The sequence below is a fragment of the Equus quagga genome, chromosome 22, assembly GCF_021613505.1.
Source record: "Equus quagga isolate Etosha38 chromosome 22, UCLA_HA_Equagga_1.0, whole genome shotgun sequence".
Classification (NCBI taxonomy): Eukaryota; Metazoa; Chordata; class Mammalia; order Perissodactyla; family Equidae; genus Equus; species Equus quagga.
The window spans coordinates 16,879,750-16,906,606 of NC_060288.1; positions in this window are offsets into that span (position 1 = coordinate 16,879,750).

Here is a 26,857-nt window from a genome sequence, read left to right on the forward strand (position 1 = left end):
TTCTTTCACGATTTCACATTAATTTTTCACTAATGTCTTTAACGGATTCTTAAATTTATTTATTTTTTAAAGACTTTATTTTTTTACAGCAGTTTTAAGTTCACAGCAAAACTAAAAGGAATGAACAGAGATTTCACATACACTCCCAGCCCCCACATATGCATAGCCTCCCCCATTGTCAACATCACTAATCAGAATGGTACGCTTTTTTTAAACAAGGATGAACCTACATTAACACAACATATCACACAAAGCCCATAGTTTACCTTGGGGTTTACTCCCGGTGTTGTATATTCTGTGGATTTGGAAAAAAGTATGATGACATATATTCACCATTATATCATGCAGAGTATTTTCACCACCCTAAAAATCCTCTGTGCTTTGTCTCTTCATCTGTCCGCACCTTCCACCCATGGTAACCCCTGATCTTTTTATCATCTAGATAGTTATTTGCCTTTTCCAGAATGCCATATGGTTGGAATCATACAGTTGGTAGCCTTTTCAAGTTGACTTAATTTAATAATATACATTTAAGCTACCTCCATGTTTCCTTGTGGCTGGATAGCTCATGTCTTTTTCAGTGCTGAATAATATGCCACAGTCTGGACGTACCACAGTTTATTTAACCATTCACCTACTGAAGGACATCATGATTGCTTCCAAATTTTGGAAATTTTTAATAAAGCTGATATAAACATCCATGTGCAGGTTTTTGTGTGGACAAAAGTTTTCATCTCTTTTGGGTAGATATCAAGGAGTATGATTGCTGGAGCTATGGTAAGAGTATGTTTAGTTTTGTGAGAAACCACCAAACTGTCCTTGAGAATGGGTGCACCATTTTGCACTTCCACCAGCAATGAATGAGGGTTCCTGTTGCTCTACATCCTTGCTAGAATTTTTGTTGTCAGTGTTCCAGATTTTGGCCATTCTAATAGGTGTGTGGTGGTATCTCCTTGTCACTTTGATTTCCATTTCCCTGCTGACATATGGTGAGGAGCATCTTTTCACATGCTTATTTGCCATCTGTACTTCTCATTGTGAGATGTCTGTAAGGTCTTTGCCCCATTTTATAATTGATTTGCTTGTTTTCTTCCTGTTGGGTTTTAAGGGTTCTTTGTGTATATTGGAAAATAGTTCTTTATCAGATATGTCTTTTGCAAGTATATTCTCCTACTCTGTGTCTTGTCTTCTAATTCTCTTGACACTGTCTTTCACAGAGCAGAGGTTTACAATTTTAATGAAGTCCAGCTTATCAATTATTTCTTTCATGGATCGTGTCTTTGGTGCTGTATCTATAAAAGCTTCACCACACCCAATATCATCTAGGTTTTCTCCTATGTTACCTGCTAAGAATTTTATAATTTTGCATTTTACTTTAGGTCTCATTCATTTTGAGTTAATTTTTTTGTGAAGGGCAGAAGGTCTGTGTGTAGATTCATTTTTTTGCATGTGGATGTCCAGCTGTTCCAGCAATGTTTGTTGAGGCGACTATCTTTGCTGCATTCTGTTGCCTTTGCTACTTTGTCAAAGATCAGTTGACTACATTCATGGGGGTGTATTTCTGGATTCTCTGTTCTGTTCCATTAATTTGTCTATTCTTTTGCCAACATCACGTTGTTTCGCTTACTGTAGCTGTATGGTAAGTCTTCAAGTTGAGAAGAGTCAGTCCTCCAACTTCGTCCTTCTCCTTCAATATTTTGTTGCCTATTCCGTATCTTTTGCCTCTCTGTTTAAACTTTAGAATCAGTTTGGTAATAGCCACAAAATAACATGCTGGGATTTGGGTTGGAATTGCATTGAATCTATAGATCAAGTTGGGAAGAACTGACAGCTTGACAATATTGAGTCTTTCTTTTCATGAACTTGGAGTCTCATTCCATTGATTTAGCTCTTCTTTGATTTCATTCATCAGAGTTTTGTAGTTTTCCTCATGTAGATCTTGTACATATTTTGTTAGATTCACACGTAAGTATTTCATTTTTGAAGGTGCTAATGTAAATGATGTTCTGTTTTTCATTTTAAATTCTACTTGACCATTGTTGATATAAAGGAAAGTAATTTGCTTTTGTATATTAACCTCATATTGAAACCTTGCTATAATCACGTATTAATTCCAGGAGATCCTTTTTTGGTCAGTTCTTTTGGATTTTCTATATAGGTGATCATGTCATCTGCAACAATGACAGTTTTATTTCTTCCTTCTCAGTATGTAAACTTTTATTTCCTTTTTTTGTGTTATTGCATTAGCTTGAACTTCCAGTGTGATGTTGAAAAAGAGTAGTGAGAAGGGACATCCTTGCCTTGTACTTGATTGATGTCCTTGAGCCAGATCTTAGTGAGAAAGCTTTGGTTTTCTCACTATTAAGTATGATATTAGCTGTAGGTTTTTTTGTATATATTCTTTATCAAGTTGTGAATGTTCCCCTCTACTTCTAGTTTAATGAGAGTTTTTATCATGAATGGGTGTTGGACTTTGTCAAATGGTTTTTCTGCATGTATTGATATAAACATGTGATTTTTCTTTTTTGGTCTGTTGATGTAGTGGATTACATTTAATCTATTTCTGGATGCTGAACCAGCCTTGCATACCTGCAATAAATCCCACTTGGTTGTGGTATATAATTCTTTGTACACTTTTTTTGGATCTGATTTGCTAATATTTTATTGAGGATTTTTGCATCTATGTTCTTGAGAGATATTGGTCTGTAGTTTTCTTTTCATGCAATATTTTCATTTGGCTTTGGTATTGGGGTGATGCTGTATGCATAGAATGAGTTAGGAAGTATTCCTTCTGTTTCTATCCTCTGAAAGAGATTTTAGAGAATCAGTATAATTTCTTCCTTACATGTTTCATGGAATTTACCAATGAATCCATTAGCGTCTGGTACTTTCTCTTTTGGAAGATTATTAATTATTGATTCCATTTCTTTAATAGATATAGGCCTTTAAAGATTGTCTGCTTCTAGTGTGAGTTTTGGCAGATTTTGTCTTTCAAGAAAATGTTGCATTTTATCTAGGTTATCAAATTTGTGGGCCTTGATGGATTCTTGATCACATAACGTGCATTTCCTATTTATCTGAATTACATTGCTTAAAAACAAGTCACTTTACTTATAGTTTGTTGCTTTCCTAATGATATAAATTTTGAATTATTTTACAACTTTGTTTCTGGTGAATTTTCAAATGTTTCCATCTAATTTAACATTTTCTACTTTATTTATTTCTGTTTTAACAATAAATAATTGATAAAATGCAGTATTCCAGAAAGTTACTCACATTGTATCTTGGGCATATTTACTAACGTTTCTAGAAACCCACCTATACATTCTTACAATTCCCTTATTAGTGCCACCAGAAAAATCAAGAGAAATGATAAAATGACCTATCACATGATTTTAATTATTTTTAGTAACCTGGTCTTTATTTGCAAGAAATCTGATGATGATTCCATCTTTCAAAGTGGGCTGTAAAGTCATTTAGGTAATTTTCAGATTATTACACTGAAAATATTGATTAAGTTTCTATTATATATGTGAATTATAGAAGATAAAATTATTAAGAAAATAAAAATTAATAAAATAGCTGATACATTTTTTCTTCCGACAGTAAGGCTGTTTTAGAAGTCCTAAAAATAGCTTTGTCCATGAGATGAAAATTAAATGGGAATTTTTGTATGTCAATCTCAACAACACTACACCACTTTTCTCAGTAAACAGTTTGTTTCCTTGTTTGTGTTTTGTTTTAACCTTGACACTGCTGACTCTTCTCTTTGAAACAGTATCTTGATCAGTCCCTGCTAAGATGTTTTGTAAGTCTGTTCTTCATGGAGAGAGCTTGTATAACATTAAATGTGCAGCCTAATTTCTTATTGCTATGGTTAAGTATACATTTTGTAAATATAAACTATATTAATTATTTCTTCAATATTTATAGTTGAGATTCCATCATTATTATTACCATACTGCTGGAAATGAAATCTGACCTCTATGAATTCTATTTTTTTTTAATTTGTTTTATATTTCCTTTAAGAAGGAAAATTAGTACATATTTCCCTTGTGATAATTAAATATTATGGCTGCCCTAATAAAATTAGGCCCAATATGAACAAATTATTAAAGTTTTTTTAAAGTAGATTTTGAAAGTTTCACAATAACATAAAGCCTCTAGTTATAAAGATTCTCCATGTGTTCCTGAGTGGCTTCTAGCAAGCTCTAATAGCAATTTTGTTTATTCATCTCGAAAGATGGACGTTGTTTGCCCTTCTAATATAACTTATGAATTACAAAATGTCTCTTCCATCATGATGCAAGGAATGCAGTAAAACTGAATCTTACTTCATGCTCTATAAAGTAAAATTGGTACATTCATTCTGTATAAAGAATGTGGCCTTCCAAATTGTCACTTACTTAATTTGGAGAGGGAAAGAAGGAAAGGGCAATTACAGATTTAGTATTTCACCTGAACTATTGAAATCATGATGTATTTTACACATAGAACAATGATCCCCACAATGTATATGAGCTAAATTAGGCAAAACAAAAGAAATAAGCATAAAGATCTAATAATGTAGAATTGTATATCCAACAAAGAATACACATTACTTTCAAAAATGTATGTAAGCAAAAAAAAAATTATAACTTAAACACACTTCCAACCCCAAAACAACTAAAATTTCTGGATTTAAAAAAAATCTTTCTAAATGCATTGCAGAGCTTAAAATGATAAATGTTAAAAGCTAAAAAAGTAAACTGAAAAGTGTGCATCTAATCGTGAGAGAGCGTTCAATCTAGTATTCACTTCAAGGGCATCTGCCAAAACCTGGTAACTTTTTTTTATTTGGTGAGGGAAGATTGGCCCTGAGCTAACATCCATTGCCAGTCTTCCTCGTTTTGCTTGAGGAAGACTGTTGATGAACTAACGTCTGTGGAATCTTCCTCCATTTTGTATGTGAGATGCTGCCACTGCATGGCTTGATGAGCAGTATGTAGATCCACACCTGGGATCCAAACCCATGAACCCCAGGCTGCTGAAGCAGAGCACACAAACTTAACCACTATGCCCCTGGGCCAGTCCCCAAAACCTCGTAACTTTAAGCCCCCCTTTTAAAGACTGCATCAAGCACAGAAAGAGGACTCACACCTAGGGCTCATTCTATAATGGGGGGTCTTAGAGAAGACCTCTGTGGGAAAATGGAACCCCAGAGGATTTCACCACTATCATTGTCTTTCTAAAACCTAATAGCCAGTAATTCATGTTAAATATTCCCAAGTTATTAGTAGTTCCAAAAATACATCCTTTCTTGAGAAATGTACTTTCAAATGTTGCCTATTTATAAAGTCATAAAGAACATATATTCATAATCAAGTCACCATATGCAAAATAAGACATGGAACAAGCCCCCACGGCATGAAAGCCACAAAAAACAATAGACAGCAGGATCAAATTTGCACAAATATTAGATATTCGAAATATCAAATATGGAAAATACATATATAATTAATAAATTTAAATTAAAAACATACATGATGTGTCAGGCCTAACCAGGTAAATAAAGAATGAGAGAGTATAAAATGACCAAGAGTATTTAACAAAGAACCAAAGGGAACTTCTAGTAATTAAAAAATAAAGTAATTAAAAGTAATAATTAAATGGACAGTTTAAACAGCAGTTTAGTCACAGATGAATAAAGAATTTGCAAACTGGAAGAGAGAGCTGGAGGATGTACCCAGACTGTATGTCAGAGAGTTTATGAATAGAAAAATATGAAAGAGAAGTTGACACATGAGGATAGATTGAGGACCTTCTTCATTTCTAGCAGAAAAATAAAGACAGAATGAGGCAGAAACACTATGTTAAGGGATAATGTTAAAGGAGAATTCTAAAAAAGTAATGAAGGATAAAAATCTTCAAATTCAAGAAGCGTCAAGAAACTCCATATTCAGACATACCAAATTGAAACTGAAAACACAGAAGACAAGGAAAATGCCCAAATGCATCCCAAGAAGTACTATAGGTTGTCTACAAAGGATCAAGAGCTAAACTGATGGGTGTCTACTAAATAAGACCAGCAAAAGCCTAAAGTCATTGAATAATAACTCCACTGTACTAAAACAAAAGGAAAAAAGTCAACCTATAATTGTTTATCCAGAAAAAGTAGCTTTTACAGAGGAAGTCAAAAGGAGAAAAAAGAATAATTTTATAAAAGCAAAGTGGTAATAATTGCCAAAAATCATCTTCCAACTAAAGGAAATTATAATGAAAATAATTTAGAAACATGGAAAGTGTAAGAAGAAAGAAATAACAATGTTTAAAATATGCTGATTTTATTTTTAAAAAGTAGTTATTAATGTCTTCTTAAAAATATAGAGGGACTGGCCCCATGGCTGAGTGTTTCAGTTTGCATGCTCTGCTCTGGTGGCCCAGGGTTTCATCAATTCAGATCCTGGGCACAGACATGGCCCTGCTCATCAAGCCATGATGAGGCAGCATCCCACATGGCACAACTAGAAGGACCTGCAACTAGAATATACAGCTATGTACTGGGGGGCTTTGAGGAGGAGAAGAAGAAAAACATAGAGTTAAGGTATTGGCTAGGAATCATTAATATTAAATAGTAAATAAAGTATTCTAAGATCTTTGAATCATTTGGTGTAAAGGCAAAAGTATTGGTTAAATTTGGACACTCCTTAGTTAAATGTACAAGTAAACTTCCAAGGGTAATCGATAGTAAATGGAAAAAATATAATAAGTAAAACAAAATTCTAATCAATCTAAAATGTGTGAAAAAATAAATTAGGAGAAATTAACAAAAATATATCAGTAATTACAATAATTGCAAATGAACAACACTTTCTGATTAAGAGACAAAGACCATTAAGACATATAAAAGCTAAAAAGAGAAATGCACATACAAGAAATACTTCTAACACAAAGTATGGAAAGGAAAGGATGAAAACCAGAAAAAAAAGAAAGCTGATTAGCTTTATTAATATCAGACCCCAAAATATTTAAAGTAAAAATGAATTACTAGAATAAAGATAATCACTTCCATGTATTTAAAGAGTCTGTTCACGAGGAAGATATAAAAATCCCAAATTTTAATAAATGTGGACTTAAAACATAATTAGGCAAAATTGCCATAATTATAAGGAAAAATGGACAAATTCCTCCATCATAGTTCAAGACTCTTTACATGTAACTCAGTAATGGCAGACCAGGCAGAAAAATATCCAATATGCCTATTGAATATAAGTATAACATAAGTATACAACATAAGTATAAAGCTTGATTTGATGGAGATATATATAGAACTCTGAACCCACTAACTATAGAATATACATCATTTTCTATTCTTTTTTTCTTTTTTTTTTGAGGAAGATAAGCCCTCAACTAACATCTGCTGCCAATCCTCCTCTTTTTGCTGAGGAAGACTGGCCCTGAGCTAACATCCATGCGCATCTTCCTCTGCTTTATATGTGGGACGCCTACCACAGCATGGTTTGCCAAGCAGTTCCATGTCCACACTCGAGATCTGAACCAGTGAACCCTGGGCCGCCAAAGCAGAACGTGGGAACTTAACCGCTGCACCACCAGGCAGGCCCCGTCATTTTCTATTCTATACGGGTAAAAATATATCACAAACTAAGATCAAGTAAGTCTCCAAAGATTGGGCCATGCAGATTATATTCCTTGTCTTTAAAACAATTAAAACTTAATGACAAAAACTTTTTTTGAAAAATAGGTTTAAGAATTAGAAGAAAATAGTATAAATATTTCTAGATTCAAAAAATAAACCAAGATAAACATAAAATATTCAAAACAAAGTTTTAGTGAAAATATATATCCAAACTTGTGGGATACACTAAAATGGTAGTTACTATAAAATTTCTTACCCTAAATTCTTATGTTAGAAAAAAGAATCCTGAAAACTAAAAATCTAAACTTTCAACTTAAAAAGCTAAAAGAGAACAATAATATTCAGAATGTTTAAAGGAGCCTATAATGACAAGAGCAGAGATTAATGAAATAAAAAATAACATAAAACAAAAAGATTAATGTAAACAAAAGTTGATTATTTAAATATATTAATAAACCTAACAAAAAAACTTTTTCAAGATTATTCAAGAAAAAAGGAGAAACAGCAAACATTAGAAATATTAAGAAAAAAGATAAAAGTATAGATACTACAGATTAAAAAGATAGATTTTTTAAAAAGCATTCTATTAAATTTGACAACTTAAAATGTAAAATTTTATAGAAAATATAACTTACCAACATTGAATAATGAAGTGATGGGAAAACTGAATAATCTTATAAACATTAGCAATACTGACTATTTAGTTAAGTATCTTTCCACTAAGAAAAACACAGGCCCAGATGATTTTTCAGGTCTTCTCTAGCAAACAGTCAAAACAGAAATAATTCCTACTTTACATGAATTCATTCATAAGAAATAAAAATTACAAAACTCTACAAAACTCTGCAACTTGTTTATAAATTTATAACTTTGATACATAAGCCAAAGAAGAATAGTATAAGAGGAAAGGGAAAACCAAATTAACTCATGAATATATACATACATATATGTAGACGTACATACAAATACATATAATAAAGGTAGAATTTCATTTTTATTCTAAAGATCATTTTTTACTACAATAGCAGATAACACTGGATTGTATTGTCTTAAAGCCAGAACTTTATTAATTTATTTTATATATCCTTTTCTAAAAAATGACATTTCTCATTAAATATTTTGTCAGTTTTATTTTTAAATGTCATAGAACAAATCCATAAATCATGTCATAAATGAATATAGATCATAGTGAATAAAAATATGTATTGAACAATCAGAAATGTTAGAGAGCATAAAACCAGAGATTTTTTAATTTCATGATGAATGGATTACGAAAATAACACATTTGACTAGTAATCTACAGAAATGTTGGGATTCATGAGCTCAGTACATATTTTCATTCTACAAATCAGATAAAGAAATGTTTGATTTGAAAATAATTAAGGAAACATTGGAAATTAATCTCCATAACTCTTGTACTTTTTGAAAACTATATACTAACACATACATAACAACATATATTTTATTTGTAAAATGTTTCTTTGGTGGTGTTCACTGTTGGACGTTGGCTTATATAAATTCTACATCTTAGAATAAAGTATATTCATCCAATTTTATAGCATAGCTATAATTGGAAACAACTTCAGATAGACTAAGCCAGAAATGCAAATTAGCAGAGGATATGAGTCCAAAAATACATATATTTCCAAATCACTATCTATGACTTGAATATGTACGAATACCTAGATATTTGATCAGGATTTTAAAGAATCAACTTATTAAATTACTTAAATATATTTTTAGCATTTATCCTGAATGTTGCTTTACTTCAAAGTTTTGTCAATAATAAACAGATCTTTGAGTATATTCTTTTAAAAATAGTGACACAGGAGAAACTATTTTTCTCTGATTTCAAATGGCCAATTAAAATTTGATTTTATTAATGTTTTTATTATACTAGTGTGATTAAAACCGATATACATTATGAAAATTGAACTAATTTCTGAGAATTAAATCAAGATTTAGAAATATTTTTAGTTGAAAATGTCTATTGCTTCTGAACACATATAACCCTATGAATAAAATTTTATTAATTTCTAAAAACTGAAATATATAACTAATTAAACTTTAAAAACAGAGTTTTTATTTTCGTACACTCATTACTTTTATGTTTCTTTCAATTTACCACACATAATTACTATCTCTTTATTGTAAATGTTCTAATTTATCTCATATTTACCATGCTGCAAAATATTTCCTTCTGTTATATTAGCTGTTTTAGAAAAATGAACTGAAACAGGAATGACAAATACCTGGGTATTTCACCACCACTTCTCGCAGCTGTGCCAGAGCAGACATTACTAATAAAGTACTGCATTCTTTCCCACTGATCCTAACACTGCTGCAGTTCCTCTCAGTCTGTGCCTCAGCCCTGGCAGTTAGACCAAAGCAATGGAGCCAATCAGAGTCAGAGCCAGCACCCCACATAGAGAACTCATTAAATGGCTCCAGGGCCTTTCCAGGTACTTCAATCCATTCCAGGATTCCTGATTTCTACGTCAACCTTGGATGCTCCCTGCCAGTCAGGATCCTATTCCAGTGAACTGGAGACATCAAGCCTCTCCCAGACCCAGGACACCTTTGGAAGAATAACCACCAGCTAGAATCCAGCACCTAAAGCTACTCGTCTCAATTTATGCTCTTATACTAAAGCGACCTTGAGGCCTGATATGTAGGTAAGTAAAATTTTATAGCTAGCTAGAACAGCTAAATACTTACTTTACAGTCGCTATCTTCTTCAAAACATGGTCAGGATTAATATAGCTCAGAATAAATGCTGTCTGAAACAGTGGTTTGAAAACTTTTGAATTTCACAGGCTAACACACACACACAGCCCAAAACAAATTTAATGAGCGAATAAAGTAGAGCAGACAAGTTCTTGTTATGTGAGGATTGTTAAACAAAATTAAATAAAACTAATCAAGCAAGGAAAAGGGTCACCGTAGCTTCGGGAAAAAAATGATACTCTAACCAAAACAGAAAAAAGGGAATGATGTTATCTCAGAATACTGGACAAGTGGCAGGTCAGTACTGTCCTTATTCATTTTGCTAAAAGCTGGTGAAAATTCATCAGTAGTCCACAGATATATTTAAGGTGAAAACAAGGAACTCCCGGGTAAGAAAAATGCAAATAGTCTTCACTCAGGGAAGCAGCTTTGGGACTTGAAAGTTTCCACATGCTACTCTCCTGATTTGCTCTTCACGCTAGCTCCCATCCAACTTTGTCACCATTAATAGAACTAAAACCACAATGATTTCCACTTAAGTATTCATCGCTTTTGCCTCTACCTAGTTTAATGGAATAGTTATGAATGGGTTAATCCTCTCATTGAATCAACTGTTTCAGTGCTCAGGGAATCAGCGCAATATGTAATCGATGGAATTAACTCAATGAGACAACTGTTTACAAGTTATGTTTATGTTGATATAAGCATATGTTCTTAAGGTCCGTTTTTAAGTCACTGGGAAAATCTTCCCTTTGAAGCTATCAATTCCATCATCTGATATTGGTGATAATCAAAAAGCGAAAGTAGCGGGCCTGCCAGGTGGGGCAGCGGTTAAGTTCCCACATTCTGGTTAAGTTCCCACATTCCGCTTCAGTGGGCCAGATCGGATCCTGGGTGTGGACATGGCACCGATTGGCAAGCTATGCTGTGGCAGGCGTCCCACATATAAAAAGTAGAGGAAGATGGGCACGGATGTTAGCTCAGGGCCAGTCTTTCTTAACAAAAAGAGGAGGATTGGCAGATGTTAGCTCAGGGTTAACCTTCCTTAAAAAAAAATTTAAAATTTAAAAAAATTTTTTCAAAAATTGAAAGTAGCATAGAAACCCAGGCTCTTGGGATTCATACTAGACAACCCGACAAGCCTGGAGACATTCCAAGATTTCATAAAGTGGAAAGCAGCAACATATGAACCTGTTGCAATGGGGACAATAGGATAGACTACCTTCAAAAGATGTTTGTCGTCCAAACTAATGCATTGTGCTTCCTATAAAATATCCACAAAATGTCCTCAAATTTGAAGGTAAATAGTCTGAATAGACTTTATTTCTTGATTAAATGCTATATTTATGCTATCAAAACTATACCGACATGCATCAAAGAATGTACATCTTAATATCATTATGTAATAAGGTTCTGAATTTTCCTAACTAAAATATATGTGCTTGAATAAAACAATCTTAGAATTCTAAGTCAAAGTATATATGAGTTAAATTAGGAATGGGCTAAAGATTTAAACATATAAATAAAAGGATAAAATATTACAAGAAATTTACAAATATATTCTATTAGCTTTTGGGAGTCAGGAGGTCTTTTTAATAAAGCAGAAAACCTGGAGCAGGATGGAAAAGACAAGCATATTTGACTATGTATCAATAAGATGTATCTATTTAGAGATGACCAAAGACACCATAAATGAAGTCAGAATAGAAGCCATGGAATGGGGGCAGGGAGTTTTACAGCACACATGAACCAAAAAGGGACTACATTGTTAATATATAAAGAGTTCCTACAAATTAATAAGAAAAAGACATTCTAATAGAACGAAAAAGCATATGAATAGATAATTTACGGAAAAGAATGCAAATCTCCAATAAACATATCAATAGATGTGCAACCTCTCTAATATTTAGTTAAAATGCTAATTAAGAGGGGAATAAAATACCATTTTTGCCCATCATTTAAGCAAAGTTTACAAAGAGAGTTTACATTGAGTATTGATGAGAAAGCTGGGAATTGGACACTTTTATACATTACTTGTGGAAGTGTGAGATACTACTGTTATTTTAGAGAATAATGCAATAACGCCTTCAAAAGTTAAAAAAATGGAAATTTTAGCATAATAACATTATCATTGGTAAACTATCCTACAAATATAAAAATAACAGCATGAAAGCATCTATATTTAAGGACATTTATTACACCTTTATTTATAGTGGCAAAAACAGAAAGCCATCTGGATATCAGGATGGAATCAGACAAATACGTTAAGGGTACAAAGCACACTATGGAATAGTATACAGTTATTTAAAAAGTGCTTTTAAAACTTTTATTTATATAATTAATAGGAAAATAAATACAAGTTGCAAAGTACCATGTATAATATCTTCATATTTTTATACCAACTACTAAAACTCCAACAAAATATGTAGGAAATTATGGGATATGGAATAAAGATTGTGTATATATTAAATATGATAACCATATAAGGCAAATAGTTCAAATAAAAAAACTAAAATATAAAACTTAAAATGCATGAACCCAAGGTGATAATTAAACAATTTTATTATATATAATATATTATCATACTATACTGGAGCTTTGCTAATAGCCTCAGAAGAATTGGTTAAAACCCTTACAATGGGTCCAGGGCATCATGCGGATTCCTAAGAGACGTCTTGGAACTAGGCTGTTTCCACAGAAGCCTCTTGGACTGGTGAGCATTGTCTGGGTCTAGGATCTGCTCCTCTACCTTGAGTGTATTTTAACCTCACTCTGTCCTTGTAGAGAAGGACCCTCCTCTCATGGGAGGGCTCATGTTCAACCAAGAAAAATATATAAATCAGAATGATAATGCACTCATTTACAACATAATGTTAGCTAGAATAAAATCAAAACCCTAATGTATTTATGTACCATGAGAAATAACAGAAACATGGATTAGAGAAATAGAAATCCATAGGTTTCCTGTAGGATGACATAAATGAGAAGTCACAGCATAATCAAAAGTTTGCTTGACATCTAAATAACCAGATATTTAAGGTCAGTTAAATTACCAAATATGTAAATAGATCAAGATAAGACTGTCCATTGATAAAAATGCCTTCTGTTTGGCAGCATTTGAATGAGCCAACTTTTCCTTCTGTAATACTCATTTTCATGTGTTTTCATTGCTGACAAACTCTTATTCACAACTATATTTTTCCCCTTTGGGTATACTAATATTCAATCACTTTATGGCTTCAGTGTTGCGATGGTAAGAACAATTTTGTCTCTTTTAGGTGATTTCATACCTGCACACTGATTCATTAGGTGTTTATCTTGCAGTTTAACTCTAAAAAAAAAAAAAGCCGTCTTCCATCCCTGATTTTCCTGTTCATAGAGGCACTTTATTGCAGTTCCCCAAATACTGACGATAGGCTATATTACCGCTCTTCAGAGAGTATTGCTTAACATATGCACCCATATTTTTAGATGGATTACTGAATCATGCCAGTCTTATTCTGACACATTCAGCTCTTATATCTTCTAACTGTGAAAAATAAAACGTTATTTACAATGAAGAATCGTCGTAATGCAGTAATATTTCACTAGTATTCACAGAATATACAAAAAGTGATTCACAACATTGCATTCAAAATACTTGTACTGTTCCCTTGACTCACTAAATCTAGACTATTTAAGTGTCAGCAAGGGATCCATTTTCAAAGGTGTAAAACGGTGCCTCTGAATGAAGATGCAAACATTTTTAAAATGTGGCTATATACTGAGAAGTGAAAAATAATCATTTCATTCTTTCACTTTATTTTTTTATTCTTTTTTTTCATTGGGAAGACCCTTGAATGTGATTTCTTCCTGTTGCCTCTACAATACTAAGGTATTTACGACATGTTTCAGGTGTCGGATACTTAGAATTATTATTATTAAAATAGTTACCATGAACTATTGATGCATACTTGTTTATCTCACTTCTTTTTTTTATTGAAATAGAGTTGACATACAATTTTATATTAGTTTCAGGTGTATTCTTCCCCTTTAAACACGTAACTGGATGTTGAGCGAAACATTTCCATTGCTCCAAAACTCTCAAACAAGGTCCAAAAGACACCAAGTAACTCACACTCTAAATCAAGCCATTAGCATTTGGAAGAAAGAAAATGTTGAGTCTGTGGATGCATATTGCCTCTTTCTATGGGGCTTGCTGGGTCCAAGCAGGAGATAATGAGCCCCCTCTTAAGCTTTGTTCCCTTACTGAGAATGGAAGGGAAAAGCCAGTGCATTTCCTGTTAAGCTGATAATTTGTAACTGGTTCGGCCCTCCTCTCTCCTCTTCACTCTAATCATATAGATTAGGAGGTTAGGGGCCTGCAGGCTGAAGCTAGCTGATTCTTCTACCTCCTGCTAAGTTCTAGGGGATGCTGTCATAATTTTTGACAGCTCTCTTAAGCATAGTTTAGTCCTTAGTTTTAGAACCTACTTGCCAGTTTGGTGTTAATAAAATAAGCCCTATTCCCAGATAACAAACTAGTTTAGTCTTTAATTCTTCAAAGTCAAAAAAGTATATTATTGCACAAACCAAAGATGCCATGCCACCAGGTAGTCATGAAGAGGGACAGGACACTGCTATCCTTTCCATTCAACACAGGGCTGAATTGGTGATCTGAACAATAACAATATAACACGGTCTACTGGTTGGAGTATGATTTTGACAACAATGGACCGAATATTTGAGTTATGAGTGTACTGGAAAATTTAAAGCTATGTTATGGATTCATTACCCAGAAAATGGACTTTAGGTAGTTATGTTACATTAAGTTAGTAGAAGAGAATAGGTAAAAGATGCAGATAAAATATCGCAGGACCTGGTTTACTAGTAAAACAGTAGATCAAGAGATTATACTGGTTAGTAAGGATAAGTAATTACCTAAATTATATGAATAAATATAAACACATCCTTACACTCACAGATATCCATCTAGACATTTATACATATCCATAGTGTGGGGACCTGGAATTGGCCACCCCAAGATATGTCTCTTTGGCATCAGGATTATTTGAGGCTGATTGCTTTTGATAAACTGGGACAGGGAAGGAGGAATGGACCTTGCCCTTTGTTAGGACACGTTTACATTTGTAAGGTAAATCTCTATCTGTAAAAGGTGCCTCCCTCTCTGTACCAGGAAGAAGAAAAGTGATGACCTTCTCTCTAGAAACTCTTAATCAATACCAAAGGCAAGGACTTAAATCTGCATTTTATTGTGCTTGTCTGGTAACCTCCTGGAACTGACTTCCCTCCCCCTCCCAACTTTGGCATTTCTTTAAGGATTAAGCATCTTTCCTTAGGCTAGGAACTAATTACTGCGCTCACCTGTGACCGCCCAGCTCCAAACGATAGACTTGCCTCCTGCTACGCCCACCGAGATAGCAGACCACTACCTGCTGTGTCCATCAAGCACTGTGCCGACAGGGCAATCTTGTGACTATTGTGGGAGGGACATTTCAATCACATGTGAAACACCCTGTTTGGGGGTATATAACCACTCTGTGCACCCCACTTCTTCGGTGCCCTTTCTTCCTTCGGTAAGAAAGGCCCCGGGCCATGGTTCCTCATAAAGCTTTGTTTAATTTTCTCTTGCTATTCTATCTCATGTGAATTTAATTCGTTCTCCAGCCAGAGGAACCCACATTTGGGAAGAGGAAATGTCTTCCTCCCCTACAATAGGATAATATTTTTAGACATAAAAATCAAGTTACCTGAGCTGTACTGCTCAAAGATCCTGTTAGGCAGCCCACAATACATCGTATCAACAAAACAAGGCACAACCATCAGTCTTTTGAACCACCTGAGCCTAATCTTCACTATTTACACCCTGTGAAAATTAGTGCTAGAGAGAGGCACCTACTCAAGTAGGATATGAACAGGGAAACCCCATGAGAATGAGGCAATCACAATAGGAGCTGACATTGAAAGGTCACATTGTAGAGAGAAGCCAGAAAAATCATTTTGGTACATTTATAAGCTGAATTTATAGAGAAGCACAAATGATAAATAAGACAAACTATGATGCCAGCAAAAGATGTAAAGATCAAATTTGCATTACGATTTTCCCACTTCCTCCGCTACTCTGCCACAAAGTAGTCTTTCCTAATTAATTCTCTCACATCCTGTGCAAGAGTTATAATAGGTATTCAGTGATAAGTTAAAAGATTGTGTATTCTGTTACTTACTCTAAGGCCTCTGTACTTGGCAGTCATTCTAAGTAATATCACAAAGAGTTGGTTGAGTTTCAAAGATTGGCAGGAATGATAATTCAGTTTTGGTTCAAGGTTAATTTCATGTTGCTTCACTACTCAATCAAGAGCAAACAAGCCAAAGGATATTGACAGCACTCTCACAGTGAGTATGCACGGATCCTCGAAGTCTCCCTACTTCCTCGCAGTGGTCAACATGGCCCAGAAGGAGCATGTGCTCTAACGCTGGAGAAGTGAAGAAACTTCAGGCTCATTGTGTCATATGCTGCTGGCCCAGGGATGGCCACATCCACTCATCACCCAACACGTAAGGAAATATTGCCAGGCACAGTCACGCTTCATGTTCTATTTCTAGCTGCACCACAGCCAGTCTCAGAGGGGTATTTTTCTGTGCACATTAGTGTGTTCTTGGTGAATGTTCTTCAGGTATTTCCACTTGCGTAATTGCGTTCTCCATCGAAGTCATAAAGTACCATGCAGGGTTCAAATCTTTATCTTTTGCACTCTCCGGAGTGTCTGACACAATGCTTGTATGCATAGCCAGTGTTCAAATATGTTATTGAATAGCAGAATCAAACCCACGTCATACTCGTCAAAGTATTTACTAGAAATCTGAATTTTTGCCTCTTTCTGTATTAAAAGTTCAAAAGCACAAAATGAACTTTGAGAAAATGAAAAAAAACAAAGGCCTCTGTGTCTCCTTATCCTTCCTTTCTCAAAAAAAGTAACCCCTACTATATCAGTAGAGTTGAATCCGGATTTGAGTAGAAACACTCCCATCTATCACGGGAGTGATGGTGCATGTGAGTGTTTGGGGAAAGATAAGTTGATCCTACCACAAGAAAAAGGAATGCGAGTGGGGACAAAAGCAGACTATGCTGGAAGCAATTCAACTTCCTTAATGGGCCATTAGCAAACACTCAGTGAGGGAGAGCTCCAGATTTGGGTGGGTGACACTGTTTTGATCAGTTGCTGAAATCAAATAGCACGATCGATTCAGGCAATTACAGTGCCCCAGAGCAAATCGATTGAATCTGTTTTATTTATTTTTTCATTTATAACTGTTTCTTTGTCCTGATGTAGACAGGCTCTGTAAGATTTTAAAATTCTCAGATCAGCGATCCTTTCAAAAAGATGTTTTTCTACTGGAAAAGTGGCTTGTTGGGGGAATAGGGCAGCAGCGTGAGTCCACATTGCTCTAGAACTGCACTGAATATAAGCTTTTTATGCTTCTGTTAGTAAAGGCATAGTACCTCTTCAATTCACATCATCAGTTTTGCAAGGTGAGCAAGAGCAAATACCATTAAACATTTTATTCACTGTGTTTAATCTATTATAGATGAGACAGAAGAAAAACATTAAATATGATGCCACCTCACAAGGATCCTGTAATTTTAATGTATAAGACATTAGGGCATCTCATTTGGCATAACTGTGGCTGGAAGCACAGCATTAATGTTTGAATAAGCCATTTGATTTGCCTGGTAGGCAGCTACTGAGGAACAAGAATTTCTTTATAAAACTTATCAGGTAGAATTTTAAAATCTGATCATGTGACTTGATCCAATTATTATTTCTACTTCTCTCCACCAAAGCTGTATCAAATGATAGCAAACGCTTTTAGAAAGGTATTTTTGCATTGTGTCAAGAAGGCAACTCTTCTGAGCCTGCTTTTTGTGGGGAAGGGGCTGCCATAGGCCATAGGAGGCTACAGGATCGGAGAGGGACAGCACTGTCATTGTTCTCTTTTCTGCAAACAGAATGGTTATATTTATTCTCTCACTAGGAATAATCCTAGGACTGATCAAGATTTAAATTACTGAGAGAAGATGATGTATGGAAAAATATCACATTTAACATTTCCTAGTTGATTGAGATAGACACTGTAAAAGGATTTGAATTGTGAAAAAAGGAAGGAAATTGATTATTTTTTGCCCCTAACATACTAGCTATGGGAAATTTAAAATTAAAGAGAGTATTTAAAAGTCCTAAAATTCACTCATAGCACTAAGACAGAAAGATAGAAGTGGAGAGACTACTAACTCTGTTTTAATGGAAAGATATTTTGGAAAAATTGCCGTCTAGTTCATCTCGCTCATCTTTAAAAAAAACAAAAAAGCTATCCCCTGGTTCTAGCTATCAACAGTCTTCTTCCCTTCGCCGTCAAGCCTTTCAAAGGAAAGCTGAACCTAAGCTGGTAGTCTTGACTTTCTCACATGGCATTTGTTCTTAACCTACTCCATGTAGATTTTCATTTCTTCTTAAAGAAACTGCTCCCACTAAGATCATTATCAACTTCCTGTTTTGCAGTCTATGGATGCATTCCATTCTCATGTTACTTCCGTCATCTGCAACATCTCACAGACTTAACCCTTCTCTCCTACTCAGACTCCCTCTTCTGACTTCCAAATCAAGGCACACTGCTTACTGCTTTTACTTCTATCTGCCTGTGCATTCATTCTCTGACTCAGTTTCAGTCTTCCCTTTCTCCAACCTACCCTTCCAAGCTGGGATTTCTCAGTTTTTGTCCTCATTTGTGTCTCTCTTGTTCTCTTTTCATCCTCATTTTCCCTGGGTTATCCTTTTTACAGACATATCCGCAAAGATTTCCCACACGTACCTCCAACTCACTAGGTCCAACATCCATTCAACATCCCTCCTCTGAAACTTGCACTGTCCCAGAGTTTGATCGCTCAAGTTCCCAACCACAAACCCAAAAACCAAACTGGAAAGACAAATGGAAAATTACGATTTGTAGTAAGCATTTCAGGGTTGTTGGGACCCAAGGCAGGCCACCCCAAAATATCCCATAATAGCATATTGATTACTTCAAATTAAAGTTACGTGAGAAGCTAAAAGGGCAATCTGATCTTCCTGTCTCTGTGTCCCCTGAAAGCAGGAAATCTCCCATGTGAAAGATGCTCTCCCTGCATCCTTGTCACCAGAGCTAGGGAATTCAGGGCTGATAAGCCTGCATAAGAAACCTTTCTAATTTACTACCACAAGCCTAAACTCTGCTTAAATTCCTCACTATTTACGTACCCCAAACCTCACTTTCTTTGCCCTAGTCCTTCCTTGCAAATTTATGTTTCTTTGTGTAAAAGATATGTATACTGCCTGCTTTGTTCACTCTCCAAGCATCGTTTCTTTATGATCTCTAACATGTACATATTAAACTGGATTTTTTTACTATTAATCTAGTCTTGTGTCAATTTTACTATTATTCCAGCCATAAGAACACAAGAATGGAAGAAAGAGGATTTTCTCTACCCTGACAGGGTAAAAGCTATGTTTTCTCATTTCTCTTTAAACTGTGGGAGGGATGGTAGTCTATGTGATAAGTAATAACTTTAGATGACGATAACAGCGAGGAGACAATCAGAACTTATATTCTGATCAGATTCTATAGAGAAAAGCAATAACTAGAAATATTGCCTTCCTTTTGACCTTAGAGTATTGTATGCAATTTGAATAAAAAAGAACAGACAATTAGGGCTGAAATAGGCACCTATTCCTTTAAAAAGAAAGCCTTCAATAGCTAGACCAAGAAGTTACTATGTGAAAAGAAGATTGATTTCACTACACATGACTGATTTGTCTAGTGTATGAAGATTTATTATCATAAGAAGTTATTATTTCAGGAAACTGAAGATGAAATCAATACTTTGGAGATCATTAAATCTTGGCATGAATTGAGCACTGAAGGCAGGATATTTTATTGGGGCATTGGGGCATTTATATTTTGGGAAATCTGGAGGTCATTTTGCTGACATTGTTCATTTCATTTCAGTCTAAACAAAGGAAAACAAATTATGTTTTTGGATTATCTCTGCTGAATGTTTTAACAATGTGTGCTACTCTACATTTGATTACAAAGTTTTGTTTGCTCTATAACTGTGATCAATAAAACCAAGGCAGATGAGAAATGAAGTAATAAAGGTTTATCGTCGATGTAGTAATTCCAGAACAAAAACATGTCATCTAAAGAAGTATAAACGAGTTTGGCAAAAGAAGGAAAGTTAAGATAATTCATATTTAAAAGAAATGTTTTTAATGTAAGTAAAAGTGAGTTATTTTATCTTTCAGCGTAACAGTAAATGAGAACACCCAATTCTCTCTTTCTTAGATTATATCCTTCTCAAATACCGTACCTGGCTCCCTATTGAAGGCTTTCAAAATAGATTTCAATAAATCAGGATCCAAGTTATTTGAAACCATTTCTGAAACATTGAAACTATCCTCTCTCCAGGAGTAGTCTATTCTCTTTTGCAAGATAAATTCCGTCTTCGGAAGCATTCAATAAATGAATGACCACTCTCAGAATTTTGCAGAGAAGATGAAAAATGGGCTGGAAGATCTTTATGGGAAATGATAAGTGAGATAGACCAAATGAATAAGTTCTATCTTGCCAAGTGTATATGTAACTTCCTTCCTTCCCTCTTTGCTTCCTTCCTTCTTTTTTCGTCTCCTCCTCTCTCCTTTCTTTTCCTTTTTCTGCTCTCCTCTCTCTTCTTTCTTCAGAAGTACCAAGAAGGACAAGAGTTAAATATCTTTAACTTGTAAAAATCACTATTAACATAAGATTTTTATTAAAAGTCATCTTTGATGGAAACAACATATCTAAGTGGATTTGTGTTTTCAACAATAGTAGAAATAACATTTTTAAAGTCAGGCTGTTGGCGATGAAGCTATACTTCATTGAAAATTTCTAGAGACACAGATATCCATGTAGAAGGAATATTATTTGAGAAATGTGGAAATAATGAGCAAAAATAAAGCATAAGCAATCCATGAGAATTGAATACATGAGGATATGCAGTCTGAAACAATTTAAAATTAAATCGGTATTATTAATGATATTATCCATCATGAAATTGGGTTAGAAGTCTTCTAATAAAAAATGTAAAAGAAAGGTTAAATAGTTGATAATAGAATAATTAAAACAAATTTAAATGGAAAGAGCAAAAATTAGTGAATACTCTGGGCTAAAGTTAAAAGGTTCAACTGTAGACAAAAATCAGTCAGAATTGGAGAGTAAGAAATTATAGCCCATACGTAAACAAACATTCTTTCTCTTAGCATCAATTTTGTGGAGAAAATCAGATAAAGGACCAACATTATTTTTTTTTTAATCTGGGTGTTTTATTAGAGAGGACATTATTTAAAGAAATAGTCTTAACATGATCTTAAAGAAGTTAGACTAAACAGTTTTGTTTTTATAGTTATACCTCAAACTTATTTGTTGTGCTGAATTAACATGTAAATTATTAATTTTATGTAAAAAACTCATACAAAATTATTTTAAGAAATCAGGTGTAAAAATTTAGCATGATATTAGGAAGAGTTTTTTAAATTTTATTTTCTTGTATTCTTCATATCACATAAACTCAGGATTTCCAGAGAGTAAATTTAAATACTTACAGTGCATGTCAAATTTATTGTCTTTAGAAAGAGAAAGAAAAGAGGAGGATATTTTTTACATGCTGACCATGATCAATTACTCTTAAATATTGCTATGAAATTATATGGTGAGATATTAGATATATTTACCATAAAATAATTCTTAAATGTGGCTATAACATGTCAAGTTTTATCTGCTAAGAGTCAATTTATAGAAGTTTAAATATTGTTAGGTGACATTATAGCAGTTCAACATAAAAAATTACAGTTAGTCACCAGTGTAAATGCTATGACTGAGAGATAAGTTACAATTTAGAATGGTCAAATGATAAAGTCATAGTCACATGCTTTAAAAAATAGCAACACCTCCAAATTCCCAAGTTATTTCAAAAACATGGGATTTCAACTTCTGTATACCTTTGGATAACGAAACTTTTCTATTAGGTTACCTATATGTTGGCAAACCCATAAATTGGTCTTATAGGGCAAATGAAGAAAATCCACCTTCCTTTTTAGATGAACATTTTCAAATCCAGCCTACAAAGATAGCAATTTTTATTGAAACAAGCAACTTTTGCTTGACTAGTGGGCATTCTAAAAGGTCTGATGGACCTGCCTGTCTTAATTCATGCATTCCTTTGATATGATGTTTTTCAACTAACGTGTTTGCATTATTTTTATTTTTCCTTCGTATTCACTCCACATCTTGAGTAAAATATTTTACTAAAATACAAGGAAAGATTGTAAGGCAAATTATATTCTTAAACCCACATAAAGTGCCACACTTGAATATATTTTTCTTAAATCTAAGTACAAGTTATTGCTAAGCATAATCTGGATTATTATTATTTCTTCATTTCACCAAGATTATAGGAATTATAGGCATAGCTTGGCTCATGGCCAGGCTGCTTCACTCGGCTTCATTTATTTTAGAAGCACTTTGAATCTATATCTGTATTTGAATCTCTCAGCATTTTCAATTCTATCCAGGAGATGCTGATTTAGTGGTAACAATGAATTTTTTATGCTAAAGTTATGTTCTGAATCCATCACCAGAAAGGTGAGTATAATTAAGTTGACCTTCATTTTATAGCGTTGGTAAATTTGCTTTAATTTTTTCTTACTTTTTCATCCTCATCCTTTAGCAACTAATAGAATAATTTGGCAATAATGTTTGGCTAGTAGAACTCTGCCCAGCATGAAGAGTATTCTATGGGCACACAGGAGATAATCTCCATGACTTTGGAGACTTTCGTTAAAATGAGGTTCTAAACAAGTACAAACAAGAACAAGAATAGTGATTTGCCTTGAATTTTAAATTTCCAAAGTACTTAATGTTACCCAAGAAACTAAAGATAAAGGTTTTAGTAGCTTGGGATTCTTCTTAGCAATACTCTTTAGAGGAAACATCTTCTCATACAAAGAGTTCAGCACATCTTACTCCATGGTCAGAACACCCCTGGAGAAAGGAGAGGTACCTAGATAATACTATACTTGCAATCAACATTGCAAAATTCTAGACCAGGTCTCGAACAGAAATAAATGTGGCAATTTTATATTTCACACATGGAATGTGTTCTAAGAGGTAGAGAAAAACTTGTATAACACAGTGCAACCCTCTCATATGAAGTTCTATTTCTGATGATGAAGTTACAGACAATTGCCTAATGTAAAAGTCATCATGCAACTAAATACACATTTCATTGATTTTCAGATTTTTGCTGTAAAATCTTTCTAGAATCTATGCTTAGAGTACAATGCCCAGTTTTATTTTTTGCATATTGTTAAATTGCTAAGAGAATAATAGTAAATTTTTACTATGCTTCCACTTTTCAGGAAGGGCAATGAATTTTATTATTTGTCAGTTTTGGTGAATTGCCAGTCCTTTTTAGTTGAGAGTATATTTTTCCTCAAGCAAAGAAAAAATTGGTTCTGTGTGCGTACAGACACACAAACATTCACACGTGCGCACAGACGTGTATGTGCACTGACATGAAGAAAAAAACAAACCTGGAACTTTATGTATATAATGCAAAGGCAGACTACGCTAATTTTTATGAGCTTTTATGGTAAAATTAATTTGAAGGACTTGGGGAAAATTACCTCTTATGTGCCAAGAAAAGCTATCTCCCCATAAAGTAGGACTTGATTACAATTATTATCATTAAATAAATTTGTAAATATGTATAATTTTGTTTTATCTTTCTTATGCAAATAACCAGCACGTAAATACAGAAACAGATGGCAGTATTGTTCAGTAGAATGAATATATATTAACATACGCGTCCACATTTATTTGGCAAATGTAAATTTTCATCTTTTTAAATTTAATGGTTAACATAAAACTTTAGTGGTAAAGAAAATATAGTTGGAATACCTGCTGTATGTATGTGGAAAATTTATGTCTATTTACATTATTTAGATATATTTTTCATGGAAGCTATGATAAAATATATTGAGCTTTCTATTTCTAATCAAGTGTTTTTATTGTGGATTTTCAAAAGTAAATTTATTTTGACACTGAAGCATATTTTATATTTAATGTACACGTTTCGTTCCCAAACCTGAATTTTACAAATCATTTGCATAATGTGCAATGACATAAAACTACCTTACTTGCCATGTTTCACTTGAGGTAGACCGTTAATCTTTCTTATATACATGGGGCCCAGATACATTTTTAAAATCTATTTTGGGATCCATCGGGTTCAGAGTAATTATTTGAGTCCCTTATTTTTAATGGTAACTTTATACATTGCAATTTCAATTTCATATATTGTGGATATATATTTATGTATTGTGAATTCAAGTTCTCTTCTCGTGTTGGATGCTGTACTTGGAAACACGTGTAAAACAAAAGTCAACAAATGCTAGCTTTTGCTATCCTGAAATCCTAAGATGTCTTATGTAATGTGCGTTCATTCACTTGGTAATAGATAATAAGACTTTAGAGAAAACTTATGTGAGAATCAGATTCTGAAATAAATTTACAAAAATATTTTAAAGTAGTGAGTGAATCTTACAGTCTTTTAGGGAAATAAACAACAACACATTTAAAAGTCATAAAACTGAGATTAGTTTATCACATATTTGGATTTATTTTAGCATATTACTCATGAAGGAATAATTCCACTTCATAGCATGATGGACAGAATCAGTAGGGGTCCTTTGGACGATTTTATTTGAAGTTTTTGTGTTCTTTCCTGTTTTATATTTTTGCAAACAAAAAGAATAATAATAAATTTTATTTATTCTGATAAGTAAAAAGTGAAAAGGACCCAGAAATTTCACTCCTATGTTTTCACTCAAGAGAAATAAAAATATATAGCCGTAAAAATGTACTTCTACAAGACGGTTAATAACAGATTTATACATGATACTCAAAAACTGGAAACAAATGAAATGTTGGTGAATGGATAAAAAATTAGTGGTATGTTCATACAACAGTAGACTTAGCAGTAAAAGAGAAGATAATATTGATATGAGTTAGCATGAGTAACTTCCAAAAAACATAGTGCTGAATAAGGAAGATCTGCACAAAAGAGTAAGTTTTGTATGATGTCATTTATATGAAGCTCTAGAACATGCAAAATTAATCCATAGTGAAAAAAAACCAGCAGTTGCCTATGGAGGTAGAAAGTGACTGGGAAGGGGCATGAGAGAACATTCTAGGTGGTTAGAGCTATATCTTGATAGGGATTTGAATTACTAGGTTGTGTGTATTTGCATAAAATCAGAAAATTTACACTTGAGATTTGTGCATTTTATTATATGTAAATTTTATCTCAAGAGTATAAAAATTAAACAATATTGGACTCTATGATGTATATGCTGATGTATTTAAGAGGAAGCACAACAATGTCGGCAACTTATTTTGCAATGCATAAAAATTCCAAGGTTGTTCAATGGAGGAATAGAGAGATGGGTAGATGGATACTTCAGTGTTGAGACAATGATAGCAAAATGTTAATTTTAGAATCTAGCTGTTAGATATACAGGTTCACTATAAAATTCCTTTAATCTTTCCATAAGGTGGAAAATTTTCTAACATGTTTGAACAAAATTAAAAGGATATCAAAACCCCTACTACATATGTGGAACAAATATTTTCTTTTTCATTATTATATGCAAACACTAATGCCAACTTTCTGTACAAACGCTACTCTCAGCTATGTATATTGACCAGTAGACCGCAAAAACATCTTCCCCCTCAACAATACAACCAAAATATAACAGCACAAAGTCATCAGTGTTTCAGAGGTCTGACGGATATCAGAGGTTATTCACTTACAGGCTCACGGAGGTGATCTTTCATTGAGAAGTCATTATATCTATAGTGATGCAATGGAAATACAATTGAATTTGGACTACATATTCATGATTCCTTTATAACTGGTGATAATATTGATTTTTTGTTTGGTTGGTTGGTTGACCAGTATATTGATTTTGGTGCAGTGGGAGTGACACAGAAAGAAAGACTCAAAATTAGCAGACAGTAAATTTTCCAAGTTTGTCATATATGAAGTAACCCCCAAATTAATGGGTAAATCCAATGTTGCCCACAATATATGTGCAATAATCTTTTCATAATAACATAGGATGAATTTGTTTTAAAAAATACAAGAGTAGAGTGAGTGATTTAACAACACCTAATGCAGAATGTCTATTTTTTAAAAACATCTGATATCTGTATGGGCTTTTGGGTTCTTCTACTCAATATCTACCCGCAGCAGCAAAAAGCACAATCAATGAACATTTTAGTTCATTAATGTATAAATATGTTCTAGAGCAAAACATGGGTCCATTCAGAACAAACTGTTCTTACATTTTAAAGATTCTATATGAT